Here is a 24,105-nt window from a genome sequence, read left to right as displayed (position 1 = left end):
GTCTGTCATCTACAAGTTGTTCACTCGAGTCATCCTAAATAGGATTGGCAGAACACTAGATGAAGGACAACCATGTGAGCAAGCCGGGTTCCGCAAAGGATTCAGCACCATCGACCATATCAACACGATAACCAAGCTCATTGAGGTTTCTCGGGAGTTCAAGATGCCGCTCTGTTTAACGTTCATTGATTTAAAGAAGGCCTTTGATTCTGTTGAGACAGAAGCGGTCATTGAAGCCCTAGCCAATCAGGGCATTCAAGCCCAATACATCAAGATCCTCCGTGAGCTGTATTGTGGATTCACTACCAGGATCTCACCATTCTACAAAGAAGTAATCATTGATGTCAAGAGAGGGGTTCGGCAGGGTGATACCATTTCACCAAAACTCTTCAGTGCCACCCTCGAGAACATCATGCAATGACTGGAATGGGAAGGAATGGGAGTGAAGATAGATGGTCGGCAACTACACCACCTCCGCTTTGCTGATGACATCGTTCTAATAACACCAAACATCAGCCAAGTGGCACAAATGGTGGCCCACTTTGACTGTGAGTGTGGAAAGGTAGGACTATAGCTGAACCTTACGAAGACAATGTTTATGAGAAACAGCCTCGTTCCTGATGCCCCATTCGCTCTCAACAGAACGACCATGTCCGAATGCAACAGCTATGTGTACCTTGGTCGAGAAGTCAACATGACAAATGACCTGGCACCCGAGCTGTGCAGGAGGAAGAGAGCGGCTTGGAACACCTTCAAGAACATCGAAGAAATACCGAAGAGGATGAAGAACCTCTGGCTCCGGGCACATCTCTTTGATTCCACTGTTCTTCCTGCATTAACATATGCCTCAGAGACCTGGGCCCTACGTAAACAGGATGAAAATGCTACTCGGGTCTCCCAAAGAGGAATTGAAAGAGCTATGCTTGGAATATCACGTTTCACTCAAGTGAGAGAAAGAATCCGGAGTTCTGACATCCGTCGACGATCAAGAATCAGGGACGCTGTCTCGTTTGCCAAGGTGTCAAAAATCAGATGGGCTGGTCACGTAATGAGATTTAAAGATGACCGCTGGACTAGAGCTGTTACGGACTGGATTCCACAGGATGTCAAAGGACCGTGTGGCTGCCCACCTACCAGATGGTCAGACTTCTTCATCAAGATCATGAAAGATCGGTTTGAGGCTCTTCATGTTTCCAGAGCGAACAGATGCAATTGGGCTACACTAGCACGCGACAGGGACAAATAGAGACGTTACTGGCGCCCGCTCGAGCAAATCGACAACTAACGGAAAGTTAAGTGATTAAGTCATTAAGAGACTTCTGGACTCAAAAGCCAGAGGTAATCTCTGAGTTCTGCTGGATATTGTCCCCAAACAGCAACAACAAAATTACAACTTATCTGGCTTAAATAGAAGTAAAAGTAAAGGCCCTCCCGTTGATCATCGATTTGCTCGAGCGGGCCCAGTAACGTCTCCATTGGAGACTTTGTTGTTACTCTGTCTGGCATATCGAATACTCTCGGTAGCTTGCCAGGCTCTCCGAGAGTGGCGGAGGAATTGAACTCGGGTCGGCCATGTTGGCTGCGTGCAATGCAGAAGCCCTACCCGCTGTGCTAATGAAGAAATAATCCTTGTCCTGCATACGTGGGTATTTTATGGGGAGACCACAGATTCAGGAATTCTTGGATCTAGAGTCTTCTCTATATTCATTTGTAGGGTTTGTTACCGTCCCTGTTAGGTTAACTTTGGAGAAAAAGAACTCCTTGCTCTCCAAAAAGTAATTTTTATAAAATCTTGTAATAATATTTTATTAACTTAGCACATTTGGTATTATTAGTATATTTGTAATATATTATTAATTCTACCACAATTACCAAAAATATGGTTAAGTCTATATCTTGTATTATCTTTTGGAGTTGAAATGTGACCTGAACGGAATGCCTTGAGAATAGAGATATGATTATTAGATAGAGGAAAATAAAAGGAACAAGAATGGATTAAAACTCACATAAAACTCTTAAGATTCCCATTTCTGAAGATCTACCCAAGACCTGAAAAACTCTAATTCAGAATAGACATTAAAGTTTCTATTGCAGCACTCTTTGATAGCCATGTCCACTTGCCGACATACCAAATTCCACAGGATGGATATGTTGTTCCCAACGTTCTCCCTTCCGAAATCCGACACGCCATTTCGTCGGTAAAGAAACAAACAGCACCCGGCCCAGACAAGGTCAGACCTGAACACCTGAAGAACCTGCCGTCAGTACTCATCAATACACTGGCTCGGCTCTTCACTCGCTACCTGTCTGAATGCAAGGTTCCGTCCCAATGGAAAACCAGCAGGACCGTACGACTGTTCAAGAAGGGAGACATCCATGACATTGGCAACTATCGCCTGATCTGCCTATTGTCTATCATCTACAAGTTGTTCACTCGAGTCATCCTAAATAGGATTGGCAGAACACTAGATGAAGGACAACCATGCGAGCAAGCAGGGTTCCGCAAAGGATTCAGCACCATCGACCATATCCACACGATAACCAAGCTCATTGAGGTTTCTCGGGAGTTCAAGATGCCGCTCTGTTTAACGTTCATTGATTTAAAGAAGGCCTTTGATTCTGTTGAGACAGAAGCGGTCATTGAAGCCCTAGCCAATCAGGGCATTCAAGCCCAATACATCAGGATCCTCCGTGAGCTGTATTGCGGATTCACTACCAGGATCTCACCATTCTACAAAGAAGTGATCGTTGATGTCAAGAGAGGAGTGTGGCAGGGTGATACCATTTCACCAAAACTCTTCAGTGCCACCCTCGAGAACATCATGCAATGACTGGAATGGGAAGGAATGGGAGTGAAGATAGATGGTCGGCAACTACACCACTTCCGCTTTGCTATTGACATTGTTTTAATAACACCAAACATCAGCCAAGTGGCACAAATGCTGGCCGACTTTGACTGTGAGTGTGGAAAGGTAGGACTACAGCTGAATCTTACGAAGACAATGTTTATGAGAAACAGCCTTGTTCCTGACGCCCCATTCGCTCTCAATGGAACGACCATCTCCGAATGCAACAGCTATGTGTACCTAGGTCGAGAGGTCAACATGACAAATGACCTGGCACCTGAGCTGTGCAGGAGGAAGAGAGCGGCTTGGAATGCCTTCAAGAATGTTGAAGAAATAGCTAAGAGGACGAAGAACCTCCGGCTCCGGGCACATCTCTTTGATTCCACTGTTCTTCCTGCATTAACATATGCCTCAGAGACCTGGGCCCTATGCAAACAAGATGAGAATGCTATTCAGGTTTCCCAAAGAAGAATAGAAAGAGCTATGCTTGGAATATCACGTTTCACTCAAGTGAGAGAAAGAATCCGGAGTTCTGACATCCGTCGACGATCGAGGATCAGGGACGCTGTCTCATTTGCCAAGGTGTCGAAAATCAGATGGGCTGGTCACGTAATGAGATTTAAAGACGACCGTTGGACTAGAGCTGTTACTGACTGGATTCCACGGGATGTCAAAAGACCGCGTGGCCGCCCACCTACCAGATGGTCAGACTTCTTCGTCAAGATCCTGAACGATCGGTTTGAGGCCCTTCATGTTCCCGGAGCGAATAGATGCCATTGGGCTACACTTGCACGCGACAGGGACAAATGGAGACATTAGTGGCGCCCGCTCGAGCAAATCGACGACTAAGGGAAGTTAAGTGATTAAGTGATTGCAGCACTATTTATTCACAATAACCAAAAATTGAAATTATAAAAATAGGCAGTGTGCAAGAACAGACGATTGGATAAAGAAACTATGCTATGTATACCCAATGAAATCCTACTCTTCGATTTTTAAAGAAGACTGAATTGGGTCTGGAGAGATAGTCCATTGTTTAGGGCAGGCTAATGGTTAGGTTGCAACAGCAGGCCAGGTTCAGTTCCTGGCACCCTATATTGTCCCCGAACCTGCCAGAAGTGATTCCTAAATGTAGAAAAAGAACCCAAAAAATCAAAGTAAAATTTAAAAAATTCTTAAAAACTAAATATTTTAATTTGCTGCTATATGGATGTAGCTGGAAGGTACCATGTTGATTGAAATCAGCCAGAAGGAGAGGACAGATGTTAAGTGATCTCTCTCATATGTGGGGTACAAAATCCATGTAAGAGAAAATAAATGGGCAAAAGCTACAGAATCTAAGACCTGGTCTATAGAACTGAGATTACTGCGACAGTGAGAGATGAGTGTGGTAGGAATGTTGGAGTGGGGATGTGAGACCCCTAAGACAGTGGTGGAGAATAAATGTACTCTGGGGGTGGGTGTGCTGTTGGAATGATATATGTATGATATACTACCATTGACAGCATTGTATACTTTTAATTTAGAGTTACCAAAATAAAATTGACTCCTGTTCAACACAATTCATGAGGAAAATTGTATTGAAACGTATTGACTAAAATAAGGGGAAAATATCATGTCATCTGGTTCTATAACACTTCCTCTAAATGTGGAATAGAATGATATATAATACATTAATAAGTTATATATTCATCAATATTATGTAGAATCCTTTAATTTGTATGGGGTGAAGAGGCAATAGAAGTTTCTAACTAGTATAAATGCAAAACCTCATCATCAACAATTAGTGAATTATGATGATTTGATTCTGCTGGTTAATCTCTGGGTTGGCAAAAATTAAATTGTGGAGTAAGTCTTTGTGAAGGGAATTCAGTGATCCTACCATGTTATAAGAGTATGTAGATGCTAGGATTAATATGGAGATGAAAGAAAATCTTTGAAATGATATACTTTGAAGTTACAGGAGTCTTCATATTTCTTTTACTGTCAGGGAAAGGAGGGTTCTTGTCCTCTGTTCCACATGAGATGGCAAATCATCTCAATATTCAGCAATGCCCATAGTACTTTATGTATAATTACATTGTTTCTTCAAGGTGCCCTTATTATTTCTCCTCTCATCTTTCCCCAGAGACATGCATCAGGAGAAGCTGGCAAGTTCCCTTGGCAAGAACAAATGAATAAATAAGGAGCATGAGCTTGCGTCTTTTAGCTGAGGTGATTTGTCAAAAACCACAGCACTGTGGCTGTTTTCAGATTTTAGCATTATGTTCACCCTTAATCAAGGGGAATTTAAAAAGTGAACTTAATGAGTGAATCAAGGAAAAGGTTTTGGTCAGACAAGCAGTCAGTTGTTCATGTATAACTCAATTTATTGATCTGAAATCACTTCAAGCATAGCCAGAGTGTTAGACAATCACCAGTTACCTACTCATGTTAGCCTAATTTATTGAATGGTGAATGGTACTGTGTGAGGAATATATTGGGTAATAATTGGCTTTGATATTTAAGAAGGAATAAAAGATCTAAGCAAGAGACTCTTGTGGTCTGTCTACTTGTTATAAGTACCAAGTGGTAACTATGAATAAAGTGGATTCTGTAATACAAGCAGTAATTATATACATGTAGTTCTCAACATTATTATGTATTACTGTGTAGACCTCAACTTTATATACTATACATTTCTGGTTATTTATATTTTTCCCTTTTTAAGATCTCATTTCCATTTTTCTCCAGTGTATGCTGTGCCCTGGGGAGTTGATGTTTAAGGATCACATCACTGAGATTCATTACTTAATGGAACATTAGTGGATACTGTCAATAGAAACAGACAGTTTGAAAAAAGTTTCTCAATTTCTCATGAGAATCAGCTTGGAAACTTTGTGTTTTGGGCTTCCTTAACTTGGATTACTATGTACTGAATTTATTTCTTTCCCTGCCACAGATTCTCTTAAAGAGTTCTCTTCAAATAAGCTCCTCTCCAGATTACACTAACCCCTCTCATCTCTTGTACATCCAGTTTGAAGGGCTCTAATCTGTTGTCAGTCCAGGAACTTGATCATACTTCTTTGATTTTTCTTGATCTTTCCATTAATTTACAAGTAGCACTGTAGAACTGTCCTACCATTTTTCATTGAGTTGCTAGAGTGGGCAGCAGTAATGTCTTACAACAAATTGAGAGACTTACTGTTACTGTTTTTGGCTTATCGAATATGTCAGGTAGCTTCCCAGGCTTTGCTGTGTGGGCAAGATACTCTCAGTAATTTGCTTGGCTCTCTGAAAGGGGTGGAGAAATCAAACCTGGGTCGGCTGCATACAAGGCAAACGCCCTACTCACTGTGCTATAACTCCAGCCCAATTTACAAGTAATCCCTTAATAATGTTTCCTAAACTTATCTGAACTTGCCATATCTCTTTTGCTAGTACTCTTCCCAACATGTTACACACATAAAATGTGGCACATGTTACATCTTTTTATGACAAAAATATGCTTATATTTAATTTGTTATCTATTACAATATAGCACTTTTGATGAATAATATTAAAACAAGACTTTTGAGAGGTCGGCTAGGTTAAAACAGCTACAAAACCAAACAATTCAATAGAGCAAAAATGTAAGTGTATTTGAACAAGTGAAATAACACTAAGTATTTGGGGTTAAAGAGAGAGCAGGGACAGGGGGAGGAAAGGAAAGCAAGAGAGAAGAGAGAAAGAGAATGGAGGAAAGAAGCATAGAAGAGAAGGAAGAACTCAGTAAGAAAATATGTGGAATGGTAAAGGTAAAGGTAAAGGCCCTCCCGTTGTTCATCGATTTGCTCGAGCGGGCCCAGTAACGTCTCCATTGGAGACTTTGTTGTTACTGTGTTTGGCATATCGAATACATCATGGGGAGCTTACCAGGCTCTGCCGTGCAGGCAAGATACTCTCGGTAGCTTGCCAGGCTCTCCGAGAGGGGCGGAGGAATCGAACTCGGGTTGGCCATGTTGGCTGGGTGCAAGGCAAACGCCCTACCGCTGTGCTATCGCTCTAGCCCCATGTGGAATGAGGAAGGGTATTTTAGGAAGGGAGGACTTGTGAGACAGCCCTAGAATCATGCAAAGCAAAGGTGTGATGACTTTACACATGGTGCTGGCTGGGTGAGTCCATACTGTTGCATATTTCCGCCCCTTTCCTTTGGGCGATTAGGTGAACTGAAAGATATCTAAGATTTCTTAATGCCTAACTTTGTGACTTCAGTCTTCTCTGGAAATTTTTTGTACTAAAGGCATTCTCCAGAAGAGCAAGCAGTATGAGGCTAGAAGAAAGGGAATGGTAATGTCATTTGTCTCCCAGCTATTACACATTTCTACATGATTGATGCTAACATTACTACATCTGGCAATTGATATTAGCTTATTACCATGTTAAAACAATTTGCCATAAAGATATGGTCAAATGTGAGAACTCTGAAAGCATTTTCAAAATAAGAAGGTAGAGAGAAAACAAGTCTTAAAAACATATGATATCCTTTCCCATTCTGTAGACTGTCTTTGCATTTTGGTCACTGTTTCTTTGGAGTTGCAGAAGCTTTGGATACTGGGACCCGTGGTGGTGGAGAATGGGCACTGGTGGAGGGATGGGTACTTGATCATTGTATAACTGAAACCCAAGCACAAAAATTTGTAAGTCTACAACTGTACCTCATGGCGTTTCACTAATAAAAATTAAAAAAATATATGATAAAAATATTCCATAAGTACAATCAGAAATGAGTTTCTGTGTTTTTCCATTAATTTAACTTGGGATATAGAATGATTCCCCATGTAATGACATATTTAAAGATAATTTTAAAAGTTCAAGGATAGTGTGAGAATAAATTAAGTTATTGTATATAATAAGAAGTAATCTGTGGGAGTTTGTGGTAGAAAAAATTAAAAAATCTATTTTATTTTGTTTATGTGTTTGTGTGTCATACCCAGCTTCATCCAGCATTTATTTCTGGATCTGTTCTTAAGGATCACTCCTGGTGAGGCACATGGTATCATATGGGGTGTGGGCATATGCAAGGCAAGCATCCTGCCCACTGTACTACTATATTTCTGGCCCTATTTTACATAAAGGGTTTTAATTTTTATTATATTACTGATACAGAGGGTTCAGAATTATACAGAATAATATGTAGCTATTTAAATATGGCCCTTGTGATGAGTGATGTTATAAGAAACTAGTGTTCTGAGAGGTCAGCTCGGTCAAAACAGTAGCACAATAAATGCAATACCAAAGGACAAAAATTAGTATGTATTGGGGCAAGCTAAATACTAAATATTTAAGGTGATATTTAAGGTGAAAGAGGGTGAAAACTATATAGAATTATAAAGTAGTGCTCAGGGAAACCAAATGACCACTTAGAGCAATAATCAGTCTACTGATTAATGGTTAAATATTAGGATCTGAGGATATGGTGTTGGTCAGGCTTTTGATGTTCCTGGGGTATTTTGTGGTACTCAGACAACCTGAGGACTACCAGATCATGTTCAGGACCTCCAGAGTCACCCTTTTAATGCTTAGAGCTACAGTCTTACACCTAGTGATGCTAAGGAGGCCCTCTGGTACGAGGGATTGAACTCCTGTTGGGTGTGTGTCTCCCAGCCCCTACATCACTGGTACGTATAAAAACACTAAGCATGAAAAGGATGTAGGCATTTAAAGTGTACTCAGCTTGGAATTCTTTTTTATTTATTTATTTATTTATTTTTTAATAGTGAGGCACCATGAGGTACAGTTGTAGACTTACACATTTTTGTGCTTGGGTTTCGATTATACAATGATCAAACACCCATCCCTCCACCAGTGCGCATTTCCCACCACCACAGATCCCAGCATCCCCTCCCCCCCAGCCCCTATCCCACCCTGCCTCTGTGGCAGGGCATTACCCTCTCTCTCCTTTTGAGTGCCATGGTCGGCAAAAGAGGCATTGAGTGGCAATCATGCTTGGTCGACAGTCTACCCTCAGCATGCTCTCCCATCGTGGGCGGATCCTCCTAACACCCTTTATTTGGTATTCCCTTCTCTTTCTGAGCTCCCCCTTCCCCTAACATGTGTGGTTGTCCTCCGGGTCATTGAGTAAAATTCCTGGTACTAATCTCTGCCATACTTGGGTGTTAGTTTCCTATTTTGTTACTTTATGTTCCCCAGATGAATGCAATCTTTCTATGTCTATCCCTTTCTTTCTGAGTCATTTCGCTTAACATGATACTTTCCATGTAGTACCACTTGTATGTAAACTTCATGACTTCGTCTTTTCTAACAGCTACATAGTACTCCATTGTGTAAATGTGCCAGAGTTTCTTCAACCAGTCATCTGTTCTCGGGCACTCAGGTTTTTTCCACATTCTGGCTATTGTAAAGAGTTCAGCTTGGAATTCTTAAACAAGAAAAATGATGCACCTAATGAGGAACCAGTAAAACATTTAAAACAACTGCTCATATATTTGAAGAAAGATATTGATAGCAACACAATAATAATTGGAGATTTCAACACCTCTTTATTACCTTACAAGGGATCAACCAGACTCAAGCTCAACAAGGACATACTTTATCTGATGGAAGAAATGTTAGGAAAGGGTTTAATATATATATATATATATATATATATATATATATATATATATATATCATGATCACGATCATCCTGTTGTTCATTGATTTTCTCGAGCAGGCACCAGTAACGTCTCCTTCTTCCTAGCCCTGAGATTTTAAAAGAGCCATTTCAATGCTCTTTCAGGATTAGGAGAACGAGACCCATCATTGTTACTGGTAATTGGCATATTGAGTACGACACGGGAAGTTTGCCAGACTCTGCCATATGGGTAGGATACTTTTGGTAGCCTGCCAGGTTCTCCAAAGGAAAAAATAAGATAATAAGATATCGCGCAGCCGCGAATGCGGCCGCATGCTTCTGGGAGCTGGGTTTTATAGTCTCTGCATCTTGGCCATTGATGGGACCAACCTGGTGCTGGCGGCAGCTGGTGGGTGTGATGCCTACCTACTGAAAGGAGACCTCAACCCTGGGACCCACATGCCTGGGTTGCTCTGCCAGTTCTTTCATGCATGAGGCCCGTCCGGATGTGTGGAGAGTGGTCCCAGCATGGTGATATTTTATCATCCAAAAGCATAATGCACAGAGAGATAGATATATAGAGATAGAGGAAGAGAGAGAGAGAGAGAGAGAGAGAGAGAGAGAGAGAGAGAGAGAGAGAAGTACCTGCCATAGAGGCAGGTTGGGGTGGGGTAGCAGGGGGATATGGGGGATATTGGTGGTGGGAAATGTACACGGGTGGAGGGATGGGTACTGTAACATTGTTTTACTGAAACTGAATCATGAAGACTTTGCAGCTACATCTCAAGATGATACGGTGATTCAATAAAAACTTTTTTAAAAAAATCACTTACAATCAGGACAGGCAAACTTTAAATATCTAGGAGTCAATTCAACAATGGGGATGTAAAATCTATTTAGTGAAAATTATATAAATCTCCTTATCAGAAGTAAAAGAAGGCACAAGGAAATAGACATGTTTCTTGGTCATTGAGTAGAAGAATCAACATTGTGAAAATGACCATCTTGCCCCTGATAATCTACAGAGGCAAAGCAATTGCCATCAAAATTCCTAGGACATTTTTCAGGGACATAGAACAAACAGGTCTAAGACATGTATCGAATCACAAAACTACCCAAACAGCCAAAGCAAACCTGATTTTAAAATGGTAGAAGGTGTTGCATTTCTAAACTTTAATATTTACTATAAAGCTATAGCAATAAACTGCCTGGTTCTGGACAAAAACAGACCCTCAGATCAATGAAATTAATTGGGAATCAAGATGCAATCACTCTCTGGACAATTAATATATGAAAAGGGAGTGGGTGTATGAGTTGGAGCAACGAGAATCTCTTTAACAAATATTTATGTTAAATATTTATAATTGTTTAGTAAATTATTTAAAAATTATAATTTTACCTCATTGCATTCACAAAGGTTAACTAAAAAATGAATAAAATTCTCCATATCAAACCTGTTTCTACAAAATGCTGAAGAAAACATTGACAGGACTCTCCTTCTAAGACATTGACTTCAGATAGACCTTCAATAATATGAATGCATAGAAAACAAAAGAAGATAAATAAATAAATAAATGTAACCACATACAACTAAAAAGTTGCACTGCAAAGAAATGAAGCCTTGTGGAGTTTATGCCCAATTCAATCAGCTTAATCAATGGCTTAATAAATATTTATTTTTATTTTAGGTCTCATTTTATAAAAAAAAATGAGACCTAAAATAAAAAGTCAACCACTGATTTGGAGAATGTATTTCCACATCATTACCTAAGGTCTAATACTACATACATATAAAGCTCTCTCAAATCCTAACAACAACAAAAAACAACCCCATCAAAAATTAGAAAGATGAATATAAAGTAAATTTGTTATGTGCTAAAGGGGGCAGTTTGGGATTGGGAGGGAAACTGGGGATATTGGTGGAGGAAAAGTCATGCTCGTGATGGAACACTAAATGCATGAAACAACTATATAATGAAAAACCTTATAAATCATGCCATTTTTCATAACAAATAATTTTAAAAATTAGGTAGATGAGATGAACAGACAATTCCCCAATGGCAACATAAACATAGTAATTAAGAATATAAAAATGCTCATTATTTTGAGTATAATATCATCTCATACCAGAAAGAATAGTCTATATCTAAAAGACTCGAAACTTTTTAGTGGGATACAGCAAAAAAGGAACTTTCATTTACTGCTGTTAGGAGTGTTGCTTGGTTCAGCCACTCTGAAAAAATGGCTTAGTGTCAAAAAAACTAACAGTAGTAATTCCATAATACCCTGTAATTCCTCTCCTGGGGGTCTACTCCAAGAACACAGCAACAAAGGACATATGTATACCTTATTTAACACAGTATTATTTACAATTTGCAAGATATGGAAACAAACCCAATGTGCAACAACTAATGAGTGGGCAAAGAAATTGTAGTGTATATTATTATGGAACACACTCAGCTATGAGAAAAGATGATGTCTTGCAGTTTGCTGCAACTTGGCTGGAATTGGAGGAAATCATACCAAGTGAATTATAAAGAAAAAGACAAATACCAGGTAACCTCACTCATATGAAGAATATAAATAAAGAAAGCCAGTGATTAGACAATCTACAACAGAAACAACTTCAGATATATAGCTGATATAATTGATCTGAGGAAGCCAGATGCAGGGGTAAGGGGCCTTGAAATAATGGTGGTGGAATATTGGCACTCTGATGGTGCAGTATTTTATACTCGAATATATATGATGCAAATATAAAATAATACTAGTAACATTTTAATAATAAACACATAGACAAAAGAGCACCTGTAAATATATTGACATGTATACATGAGTGGATATATAATGTCTTGTTTTAACTCGTGGATTAGATTTGTGACTTTGAAGGAGGGGTTGAAGTAAACATCCTCCTGGGTATATTGAGCTGAAATCTGAAGACTAAAATGTTAGTGGCTATGTACTTGTCAGCTCCAAGCACCAACCATGCATGTAGAACTTTCTCCTATTCTATAACACTATCCTGGCGAGATGAGAAAGTGGTGAGGGAGATAACAACTGCATTATATTACAGGTATCATATTTACTACTATAGTGGCTGAAGCCAGAGCTACAATTTTGGATTACAAGACAACCTTGGGAATAGATTTAACATGCAGTTTATAAATTAGAGTTACATTGCAAGTCAGAACCAGTCTTAATGGATATAGCTTACTAAAGTTACTAACACAACTCTGCCATCTTAAAACTTTCCTATAATTCTTCTTCATGCTAAGCAGTTTACAACACTGAAAGATTTACTAAAACCATATGAGAGGAGACAAGCAAAGTAAATGAAGGTTCAATAGAACAGATGTGTCACAGTTTAAGACCTAAATTGGTATTTGTTAACTGCATGACTGAAAGCAAGAATTTAAACTCATTGAGTTGCCATCTGTTCTTTTGTGAATTCTAGGATTGTGAAAATTTTTCAAAAAGGTAAATATACACAATACTTAGTAGAGAATAAATTCTCACTAAAATTATCGCACTATCATAAATATTATTATTTATTCATTAAGTAGCTGGTATTTCAGTTTCACCTCATGTTTTCATTTTACCCACTTACTCTAGCATATTTTCAGTCATTGGTTAGATAAATTTTGGCTGTAGAAGGAGGCTGTAGAAGATTTCAATGTAGCACACAAGTTTTTAGGTCAAGTATTTGTAGGTTTCTCTGCCACATATTAAGATATTTATTTACTTGTTTTTAAATTTATAATTTAATTTATAGTTCAAGTACCATGGTTATAATAGTGTCAATGTTTATGATATTTATATATAAAGTTACCACACTCCAATACTACCAAAGTGTTTAAGGTCACCACTGCTGTTCCTATGTCATCTCTAGTCTACCTCTTCATTTCCTTCAACCCTCATGCCACTTCTTTATAGCCTGAGTTTTGTAATATAAGGTAACTTCTATGTGCAAATGTCAAGCTAGAAGGAAAAAAATTAAAAAATAAAACCCTTTTAAATTAATATTCCCACCATGAACTTTTTGATAGAAATTTGTCACATGGCACTGCATCATTGTATCCCTAAAAGATATAAATTTTGCACTCTCATAAACAAATAGTCCTCTCAAATACAATTTAAAACTAAAATGAAAAAAGTTTCATCAAACATCAAATCCCTAGGAATTAACTTAATAAAGGATGTGAAAGATTTATACATAGGAAACTATTGAACAGAGTCAGTCACCACTGAAAGAAATAGGACGCTATTTTATTTTCATGGACTGCAAGGATTAAAATTGGCCAAGTGACTATCCCACATGATGCCTATAAAGATACAATGCAATCCTTATCAAAATTCTGGTGATCTTCAAGGGATTAGAACAAACTCTATGGAATCTTAATATCTATGGAATCTTAAAACTCATTGAATAGTCAAATCAACTTTGAGAAAAAGAAACTGGAAGACATTGCATTATATGACTTCAAATTTATTTATTTATTTGAGTTGTGGCTACATCTGATGTATTTAGAGCTTACTCTTGAACCTGTGCTCCGGGGGTTACTCTTGGGGAAGAAGATCATATGTAGTGTATTGTATCCACCTAACATGTTTTCCTTTTGATGCTTCACAAACCACAAACTTGAAACATTACATTTTAGTGTTGCTTTATGGGGGGGGGGTAGGTTTGAGCCCAAACAGTTCTCAGGGGACCCTCTCCTGGTAACACTTGGCCAACTCCACTGGGTAGCTCATTCCCTGTAAGGTCCTTGCCAGGGACCTTAGGGACTGGCAGTGCCGGGGCCATCTGTAATGCTCAGGGAATCCCAGGTCCTGGGCATTAGCAGAACCTATTGCAATCTTCATTCTTGATCCCACTGCTGTTTCCCTAGCCCTGTGTCTTTGGAGTAAGGTTTATCATTTTCTGATTTTTTTTAAGCTGTTATGTATTTTTTTCTGTAAACTTGGATTTGTTCCCCTTCCTTTATTTCTAGTTGTTTGTTGGAACGCTTTTTGGACAGGCCAGACTTCTAGTGGGTTTTGAATTTAACAAAAACTTATGTTGGAATAGAAGGTGCCTGGTTTCTAATTGAATATAAACATTCTAATATTCTTGGGAGCTGGAGAAGATAGTTTTATATTGGATAGCATGTCTACTTAAGTTTCTTTCTCAGGCCAGCATAACTTTTAGACCAGCATAATTTTTGGAGTGGCACTTTGGAGGAATTCACTGAGATGACATGGTTTTCTAAGTAAATATATTTCTGATACTAATTGAGGGATAGTGAATAGCACATTCATTTTCTACATTTTATTTATTGACAGGGCTAGAGTGATAGCACAGCGGGTAGGGCGTTTGCCTTGCACACTGCCAACCTGGCCGGCCCGAGTTCGATTCCTCCGCCCCTCTTGGAGAGCTCGGCAAGCTACAGAGAGTATCTCGCTCGCACGGCAATGCCTGGCAAGCTACCCGTGGCGTATTCGATATGCCAAACACAGTAACAAGTCTCACAATGTTACTGGGCCTGCTCGAGCAAATTGATGAACAACGGGAGCACAGTGACAGTGACAGTATCCACCCAAGATTGGCCATATGCAAGGCAAATACTATCTCTTTTGACCTTCTTGACTTTATTTATATTATATAATTATAGCAATTAAAATGACGTGGTACTAAAATTAAGATAGACTCTCAAACTGATGGAACAGAACTGAGAACCCAGAGATACTCTTAGATCTCTGGACAGAAAAAAGGACCTGAGTATATGAAGTGGAGCAAGGAAAAACTCCTCAACAAATAGTGTTGGGAGTACTAGATAGCCATAAGCAAAAACTGAAAATGTATCTATATATCAACCCATTCTCAAAAGTTAATTAAAAGTGGATTGAAAAACTTGAGATTTTACCAGAATCCATAAAATTCCCTGAGGAAAATATAGTACTCTCAGGATATGGACCTCAGATGTGTCTTCAATAATTTGACCCCATAGGTAAAGATAACAAAAAAGGAGAGAGTACGTAAAATTAAATTTTTGAATGGAAAAAGAAACTCAGGCTGAAATAAAAAGACTAAATAGGAATAAATATATGCATACAATACATCAGATAAAGGACTAATATTCAAGATGAGCAAAGCACTCACAAATCTCAACAACAAAGGAAACAATCCCATCAAAAAGTGGAGAGATAGTGGATGAATAGACACTTCCACAAATAAGACATATGGATGGCCAGTAGGCATATTAAAAAGTTCTTATAATCACTTATCAGGGAAATGCAAATAAAAATGACAAGGAGTTATCATCTGATACCAGTGAAAATGTTGTTTATCAAAAAAGACTGAAAATAGTGTCAATGAAAATGAAGCAAAAAACAGTTTCTTATTTCTATTAGTGAGAATTTCCTCTGGTTTCGCCTTTATGTAAAACAGTATGGTGAATCCTCAAAAAGTAAGAATAGAGCTCTCCTATGACTAAAAGTTTTCTCTTCTTGATGTATATCCCTAAACACAAAATTATTAATTTAAAAAAGTATGCATCACTTAGAACAGTAAACATGATATGGAAGCAAGCCAAATATCCAATAAAATTGAATACACAAAGTAATTGTGATATGTATATATAAATATATATACACATACACACATATGGAGTACTATGAAGCTATAAAAATGGTGAATTTTTGTTAACTGCAACTTGGATGGAACTAGTGGGTATCATGTTAAGAAAATAAAACAGAAAAAGGAAAAATACTAGGTTATTTTATATACTGAAATTTTGTTTTTAAAAAGTAGACCAATTGAACATAGAGTGAACTAATGGATGAACATTTTAATACAAGAAATGCCATGAGAAATTTCCAAAAATTCTGTATTAGACAGAAGGCATTAGCTCATTTTCCCTTTATAAAAAAAGTATTTCTTTTTAATGACCAAAAAGTAAATGTGACAGATGATGCTATAATAACTATCTGGATCATGACACGATGTTGAAAATTTATTTAATATGCAGCACATCATAAAGGCAGAAGAAGTCTAATGTTCTTGATACTACGTGACAGTATACTCATGCTTAACCTGGAATTGTGTGTGTGTGTGTGTGTGTGTGTGTGCATAATGGGATTAAACATAGAATCTCATACATGAGAAGCACCTACACTCTACCACTTGGCTTCATTTCTGGTTTCCTGAACCTAAACTTCCTATACCATTGTTGTACTGGGTTCTTTGTTATACCCAAATCTGATGCATTGACCCTTTCATTGCATCAATGATTGGGTGAATTATTTACAGTGAGTAAATAACTTTAATTTAGACCTTAGGGAATCAGATAACATCAATATCTAGCTCACCTAAATTTAGACACTCTACATGCAATAACTTAAAAATGAAAACAATTTAAAACTGTAGACATTTTTGTGCTCTGTACCACTGAGTGCTCTTGTGTCCCAGAGTGTGGGCCAAGTAAGTTCGATCTGCTGTTTTCTCAGTTTGTGTCAGCTCCTGTGTGAGTGTCTGGCAGCACTGGCTGCAATCCCAGAGTTTAAAAATATCTATGATTTGTACATCATGAATTCTAAAGTTCAGCCAACAGTTTTACCCAGTGCTGAACCAAATAAATAGCATCCAAGGGTGATTTAAAATGAGTGTATTTTCACTTTTCTTTTTTTTTCTTTTTGTTTGCTTCTTTTTTGGCCACACCCTTTGGTGTTCAGGTGGTGCTGGCTCTGAACTCGAATTATTTCTGGCAGGGCTTGGAGGACAAAATGTGGTGCCAAGGATCAAAACCTGCGCTGCCTGCTTGCAAGGCAAGCAGTCTACTAGCTGAATTATCACTCAGGCTCGTCTTACTTTCTGACATTACACCCACAGCCTGTATAAGAAGTGCCTTCTATATGTTCAAAATCAGACATGGGGGGTTGGAGTGATAGTACAACAGGTAGGGCATTTGCCTTGCACATGGCTGACCCAGGTTCAATCTCTGACATGCCATATGGTCCCCTGAGCATTGTCAGAAATAATTCCTGAGTGCAGAGCCAGGAGTAACCCCTGATCATCTGTGGGTGTCACCCCAAAACAAAAATAAATAAATAAATATCACACATGATTTCAGGAAGTAGTAGAGTTTGGCTTCTGAGAAACGGACAGGGAGTTGAACCGGATTGGGAAAACACAAGATATCAAATTACAAACACATATCTACCTGTATCTCTCATTTGTGACCTGTAATCTTCAGTACAGATATTGAAAGGAATCCACAAATTGAGAAGGCTACTAAGCGTCAGGTTCATTACTTCACACATCCAGACTGGTTTAATAATCAGAATGATCCTATGTGACTTTTGTTCAGGAAACACTCAAAAAGGTATTTCCCTGGAATTCTCTTTCAGGTATTTCTGATTAGAGTTGGTCAAGAGAACTTGTGAAAGATTTGGAAGGGTAAAGTGAAGCCACAAGCTATGTGTTCTGAAGGTTGTTGTAGTCACCTGTGGTGATAGAAAGATACAGGGAAGGGGTTTGGTTTGTCTCTGTCTTACTTTTTCCTCTCTTCTCCAAACTCAGTTCTTCTGCCTTACTTCCAGCTCTGCTGATCAGTGGTGCTCCAGGCTTACCAGCAGACTCTTGAGAAATCATCAAAGTACTGCCATAAAGGACAATTATCTTCATGAATTTTTTTGTTTTTATTTTGTAGTAACACCTGACTATACTCAGTGATCATTCCTGGCTGAGTTAAGGGCACTATATGTGGTGTTGGGGATAGAATCCTGGTTGACCTCATGCAAGGCAAGTAAAAGCCATTGTACTATCTCTCCAGTCCCAGGACTTTGATTTAACCCTGATACTGGTCCTGCTTCAGTTGTACGATGTGTTTGACTTCAAATTCACTTGAAATTTCTGACATATTCTCCAGGGCAGTGCCTCAGAAGACCTTACTCATGACCCTCTAGCTCCTTCTTTGGACACTTTCTCTTCGGCAATCTGCCACAACTCCGTGTAATCAAATTCCAGCAATACATTCTGTATTCCATAGCACCTCCATTAATTATATTTTCCACGGTTTTGCCCTTATGTTATATCTGATTACTGTTAGGGATCATTCTTAGATTATATTAACTTAATCCCCTCTAGAATCCTTTGAACTGAAATGAATTTTGATATTAAACTCTAAGTTTAATAATGACCTTGCATTTACACCAATGCAGAATCATTATGTGCATTTTTGAAAAATGAAACAAATCAGAAACTATTATGATACCCAATGTTACCTCATAAAATTTTTATGAGAATCATTATTATTGATTGCCAATTTATTTCTCCCTTCCTCCTACCCTCCCTCCCACCCTCCCTCTCTTTCTCTCTTTTTTCTTTCCAAATGAAGATTTTTCCCCCAATTTTATTTTATTTTTATAAAGTTGCTCACAATAATTTGTTACATTCAATATTCCAACACCAATCCCACCACCATTATTTTGAATTTTCTCACCACCACCAAAGCCTATTACCAAAGCAGGACCTAAATAATTTATTTTGTATGGCTTGTTATGAATAATACATTAAAATGATCCCAAAAATTTTCTTAGATGAAAATGTATCAAGATTGTTGTATCTCACCCCAGTGCCATTAAACCCTTGTATAAGAGATTAATAACATGTTGTTACATATTGAGCCTTGTGTGCTAATATTTATTTAATTTGGGGTTGAGATTGATTGCCTTATACCTTAACCCCATTGAATATGGTGTGCTACTCTTGGTATATCGGTGTCATAGGGTATGAAATCTACTCCAGGGATTCTAAAATTTTATATAGGGTGATACGACTGAAAATAACTTTGGGATCCAGAAGCATCTGCAGCTTGTTGCTCTCTTCAGAGATTTGTGAGTCTCTGGTTCATGTCCCTTAATGAGGTTATATGGTGCCTGATGAGTTTTTGGGCATGGCTGCCAGGCTCCCAGAAACTCAGGGAAATGGGGGAAGGTTGCCTATTCCCAGCTACATGAGAGCCTGGTGAGTTTGCTCACAAAAGTCGTATACCTGAGTTTCTTAGCAGATTCATTTTCATGCATGAGGGACTCGTCCTGAACCTGTGGAGATCAACCATAAGCATGGTAGCGATTGGGTTCTGGAGATTTTTGGATGCCAGGGTTCTATTGGAACTGGTTCTGGGCTTACCTGCCCATCTCCAGGACCCTGAAAGTAAGGTTCAGCTGGGCGTGTTGTCTGAAGACATCTGTCTTTCCTTCCTTCCTTCCTTCCTTCCTTCCTTCCTTCCTTCCTTCCTTCCTTCCTTCCTTCCTTCCTTCCTTCCTCTTTTCCTTTCTTCCTTTCTTCCTCTCTTCTTTGTTTTCTTTCATTCTTTCCCCTCTCCCTCCCCTCTGAACCTACCTTCCCCTCCCCTTTTCACCTCCCTCCGCTCCTCTGTTCACCTCCCCTCCCCTCCCTTCCCCTCCCCTTATCTTCCTCTCCTCTCCTCTCCTCTCCTCTCCTCTCCTCTCCTCTCCTCTCCTCTCCTCTCCTCTCCTCTCCTCTCCTCTCCTCTCCTCTCCTCTCTTCCTCTCGGGATCCAGAAAACACTCCTGGTGATACTTCATGAAATGCTCCAGATAATTAAATGCTAGTATCCATTAATGCAGTGCTAATCAGGCCTAGTGGTGCTGGTGACCCTGAGGACCACATTAAGCAGTGCTTGTGACTACCAGGGCTGAATTTGTCATGTCTGGCAGGGCATTAGGAACCTGTTATAAAACCTGGATCCATGAATATACAGAGCACACAGAACTGATCCCTGAGCTAACTTTCTCATTCAACTTTATTTCTTTTGAAACATTGGTGTGTTCTTTTCTTTTTTGAAAATCTACTCATTTTAATTGTTTGTGATTTCCAGGGGGTACAAAAATAGATTTAGTTTCAGGATCATTTTAGTTCTCTGCAAATTTAATCATTTTTCTCTTTTATACACTTAATTATAGTTTATTAGTCTTGGAGGAAACACCCTTCATTTTACACAATGTCAAATTGCAAAAGGCTAAAATAAGATAAGGGATTGACAAAATCAGTTTAATCTATCACTACCTTGTGTTATCTAGACTTGAGATTATCTATTATTTTCTTTATATTATTTTTATAAAGAAACTTTAATTTTGTGAGATTGGGGGTAATAAGTGGTCAATAAAATAAAAGAATCCCACTACAAATGTGTTTGACCCATTCTGCATTTCAGGCTCTCTTACTGGTGTAAAGTGTCATATATAAAATGTGATACATAGTGATGCTAAGGCACAGGTATAAAAATATATAGGATTTGAGAACATATAAGACACGAAAATGTGCTATAAAGCATATAAAATATAAAATATTTAAGATTTAAAATATATAAGGTACAGATACAAAAATATGTGCAGTAACATAGTTTCACAGTGAAGCTACTATCTGTCTTGTAAGACTAAGTCTCTTAGCTAAAGAATAAAGATCGTAACATGGGTATCTTTAGGCAATAGTGAATTTTGTGAGTATGAGCAAAGCATAAAACAAATGTGGTATGAAATGAATTTTTCTGGTAAAGATGATGATATTTATGGTAATAAAGAAATGATGATGGACAGCTGCTGCCATATTGACTCACCCACCAGCCCTGTTCCACTGATTCACAACTAAATCTCTGAGGAGAAGAGAAACACGCAGCTAAAACTCATGAACACACTCATCTCCCTGGCTGAAAACTCAGGGGTGTCCTTGGAAGGGATGTGGAGCATGTACCTGCTGAAGGGCTAGCATGCTCCCACACCTCACCACTGCAGCCACACACATTACATGAGTATTCTCTGCAGAGGTACAATACTTCAAAAAATTTCAGGCAATTGGATGCCAAGCTAAGAACTCTGGGATCTTCTTAGAGTGTGGCAGACAATCAACAACCACACCACTATCCCTTTCTTCTGGAAGTCCCACCAGACACGCCCACGTCCCGCAGCCACCAACATGTTAATTGTCCCAGACCCACCATAGATCCTGAAGTATCTGGACCATGTGGCCAAACCCTCTAAGTCATCAGTTCTAAAATTCCAGTAGGAGCACACCAAATTAGAGGGGAAAGTGACATCAAAGCCAACTAAACTCAATGCACAAAATCAAAACACAGATAGCTCAACTAGCAACAAACAGTGTAGTAAATCCTTACACAAGGATTTAAAAACCTTGTGAAAAAAATATAACACTAATAAAATAAAAATAAATTATTTTTATTTTAAAATGTTATTTTAATAAATAATAACAATAATTTATTATATTCAATATTCCAACACCAATACCACCACCATTACACTTTCCTACTATCACTATTTTGAATTTTCGCAACCACCACACAAACTTGCCCCAATAGCAGGCCCTTTTTTTTTTTATGAATAATTCACTAAAAATGGATCAAAAAGAGTTTTCCTTAGAAGAAAGTGTGTGAAGATTGTTGTATCTCACGGAGGAGTCATTAAGTCCTTGTATCACTGTCTTCCCATTGTTCATCAATTTTTCTTGAACGGGCACAGTAGTGTCTCCATCATGAGACCTTTTATAAGAGATTACTAACATGTTGCTAATAGGCTTGTGTATTAATATTTTTTATTATTATTATTATGAAACACTATGAGGTACAGTTGTAGATTTACAATTTTTTGTGCTTGGGTTTCGATTATACAATGATGAAATACCCATCCCTCCACCAGTGCCCATTTTCCACCACCATGGATAATATCCCTCCCACCCCCATCCCTCCCATCCCACCCTGCCTTGTGGCAGGGCGATCCTTTGTGTTCTCTCTCTCCTTTTGGGTGTTGTGGTCTGCAAAAGAGGCTTTGAGTGACAAACATGTTCAGTCCATAGTCTACTTTCAACATGCATCTCCCCTCCTGGGAGGATCCTCCAAATATCCTTTATTTGGTGCTCCCTTCTCTATCTGAGCTGCCCTTTCCCCTAGAATGCCTGGCTGGCCTCTAAGCTATGGAGTAATCCTCCTGGTGCTGATCTCAGTTAATCTTGGGTATTAATCTCCTATTTTGTTACTTTATATTGCCCAGATGAATGCAATCATTCTACGTCTATCCCTCTCTTTCTGACTCATTTCGCTTAGCATGATACTTTCCATGTTGTGCCACTTGTATATAAATTTCATGACTTCATCTTTTCTAACAGCTACATAGTACTCCATTGTGTAGATGTACCAAAGTTTCTTTAACCAGTCATCTGTTCTTGGGCACTCAGGTTTCTTCCAGTTTCTGGTTATTGTAAAGAGTGCTGCAATGAACAAACAAGTGCAGATGTCACTTCGACTATACATTTTTGCCTCTCTGGGATATATTCCCAGGAGTGGTATTGCTGGGTCAAATGGGAGCTCAGTTTTTAATTTTTTGAGCACCATCCATACTGTTTTCCAGAAGGGCTGAACTAGTCGACATTCCCACCGACAGTGAAGGAGTGTCCCTTTCTCACCACATCTGCGCCAGCATCGGTTGCTTTTGTTCTTTTGGATGTGGGCCAGTCTCTGAGGTGTGAGATGGTATCTCATAGTGGTTTTGATCTGCATCTCCCTGATGATTAATGATGTAGAGAATTTTCTCATTTGCTTTTTTGCCATTTGGATTTCTTCTTTGAGAAAGTTTCTGTTCATTTCATTGCCCCGTTTTTGGATGGGGTTGGATGTTTTCTTCTTGTGGAGTTCAATCAGTATTTTGTATATCCTTGATATCAACCCCTTGTCAGATGTGTATTTGGCGAATATCCTTTCCTATTCTGTAGACTGTCTTTGTATTTTGGTCACTGTTTCTTTTGAGGTGCAGAAACTTCTTAGTTTAAGATAGTCCCATTTATCTATCTCTGTTTTCATTTGCTCGGCCAGTGGCGTGGCATCTTTGAAGATACCATTAGCTTCACTGTCATGGAGGGTTTTGCCAACTTTGTCTTCAATGTACCTTATGGTTTCTGGTCTGATGTTGAGGTCTTTAATCCATTTTGATCTTACTTTTGTACATGGTGTTAGGCAGAGTTCTGAGCCCACTTTTTTGCATGTAGCCGTCCAGTGATGCCAGCACAATTTGTTAAAGAGGCTTTCCTTGCTCCACTTCACATTACTTGCACCTTTATAAAAGATTAGATGATCATATGATTGAGGGGAGATGTCAGTGTATTCAACCCTATTCCAGTGGTCTGCAGTTCTGCCTTTGTTCCAGTACCATGCTGTTTTAATTATTACTGCTTTGTAGTACAGTTTGAAGTAAGGGAGGTTGATTCCTCCCATTTTCTTTTTCCCAAGAATTCCTTTAGACATTCGTGGGGACTTATTGTTCCATATAAATTTCACGAGTGTTTGCTCCATTTCTTTGAAGAATGTCATGGGTATCCTTACAGGGATTGCATTGAATTTATACAATGATTTCGATAGTATTGCCATTTTGACAATGTTAAGTCTCCCGACCCATGAGCAGGGGATATCTTTCCATTTCCTCATGTCCTCTTTTATTTCCTGAAGTAGCGTTTTGTAGTTTTCTTTGTATAGGTCCTTTACTTACTTAGCTAAGCTGATTCCTAGGTACTTGATTTTCTGGGACACAATTGTGAACAGGATTGTTTTTTTCATATCGCTTTCTTCTCCCTCACTGTTTGCGTATAGGAAAGCCATGACT

Source organism: Sorex fumeus, unplaced genomic scaffold (genome assembly GCF_029834395.1).
Source record: "Sorex fumeus unplaced genomic scaffold, SorFum_2.1 ptg000044l, whole genome shotgun sequence".
NCBI classification, from domain to species: Eukaryota; Metazoa; Chordata; class Mammalia; order Eulipotyphla; family Soricidae; genus Sorex; species Sorex fumeus.
This window is presented reverse-complemented; position numbering follows the sequence as displayed.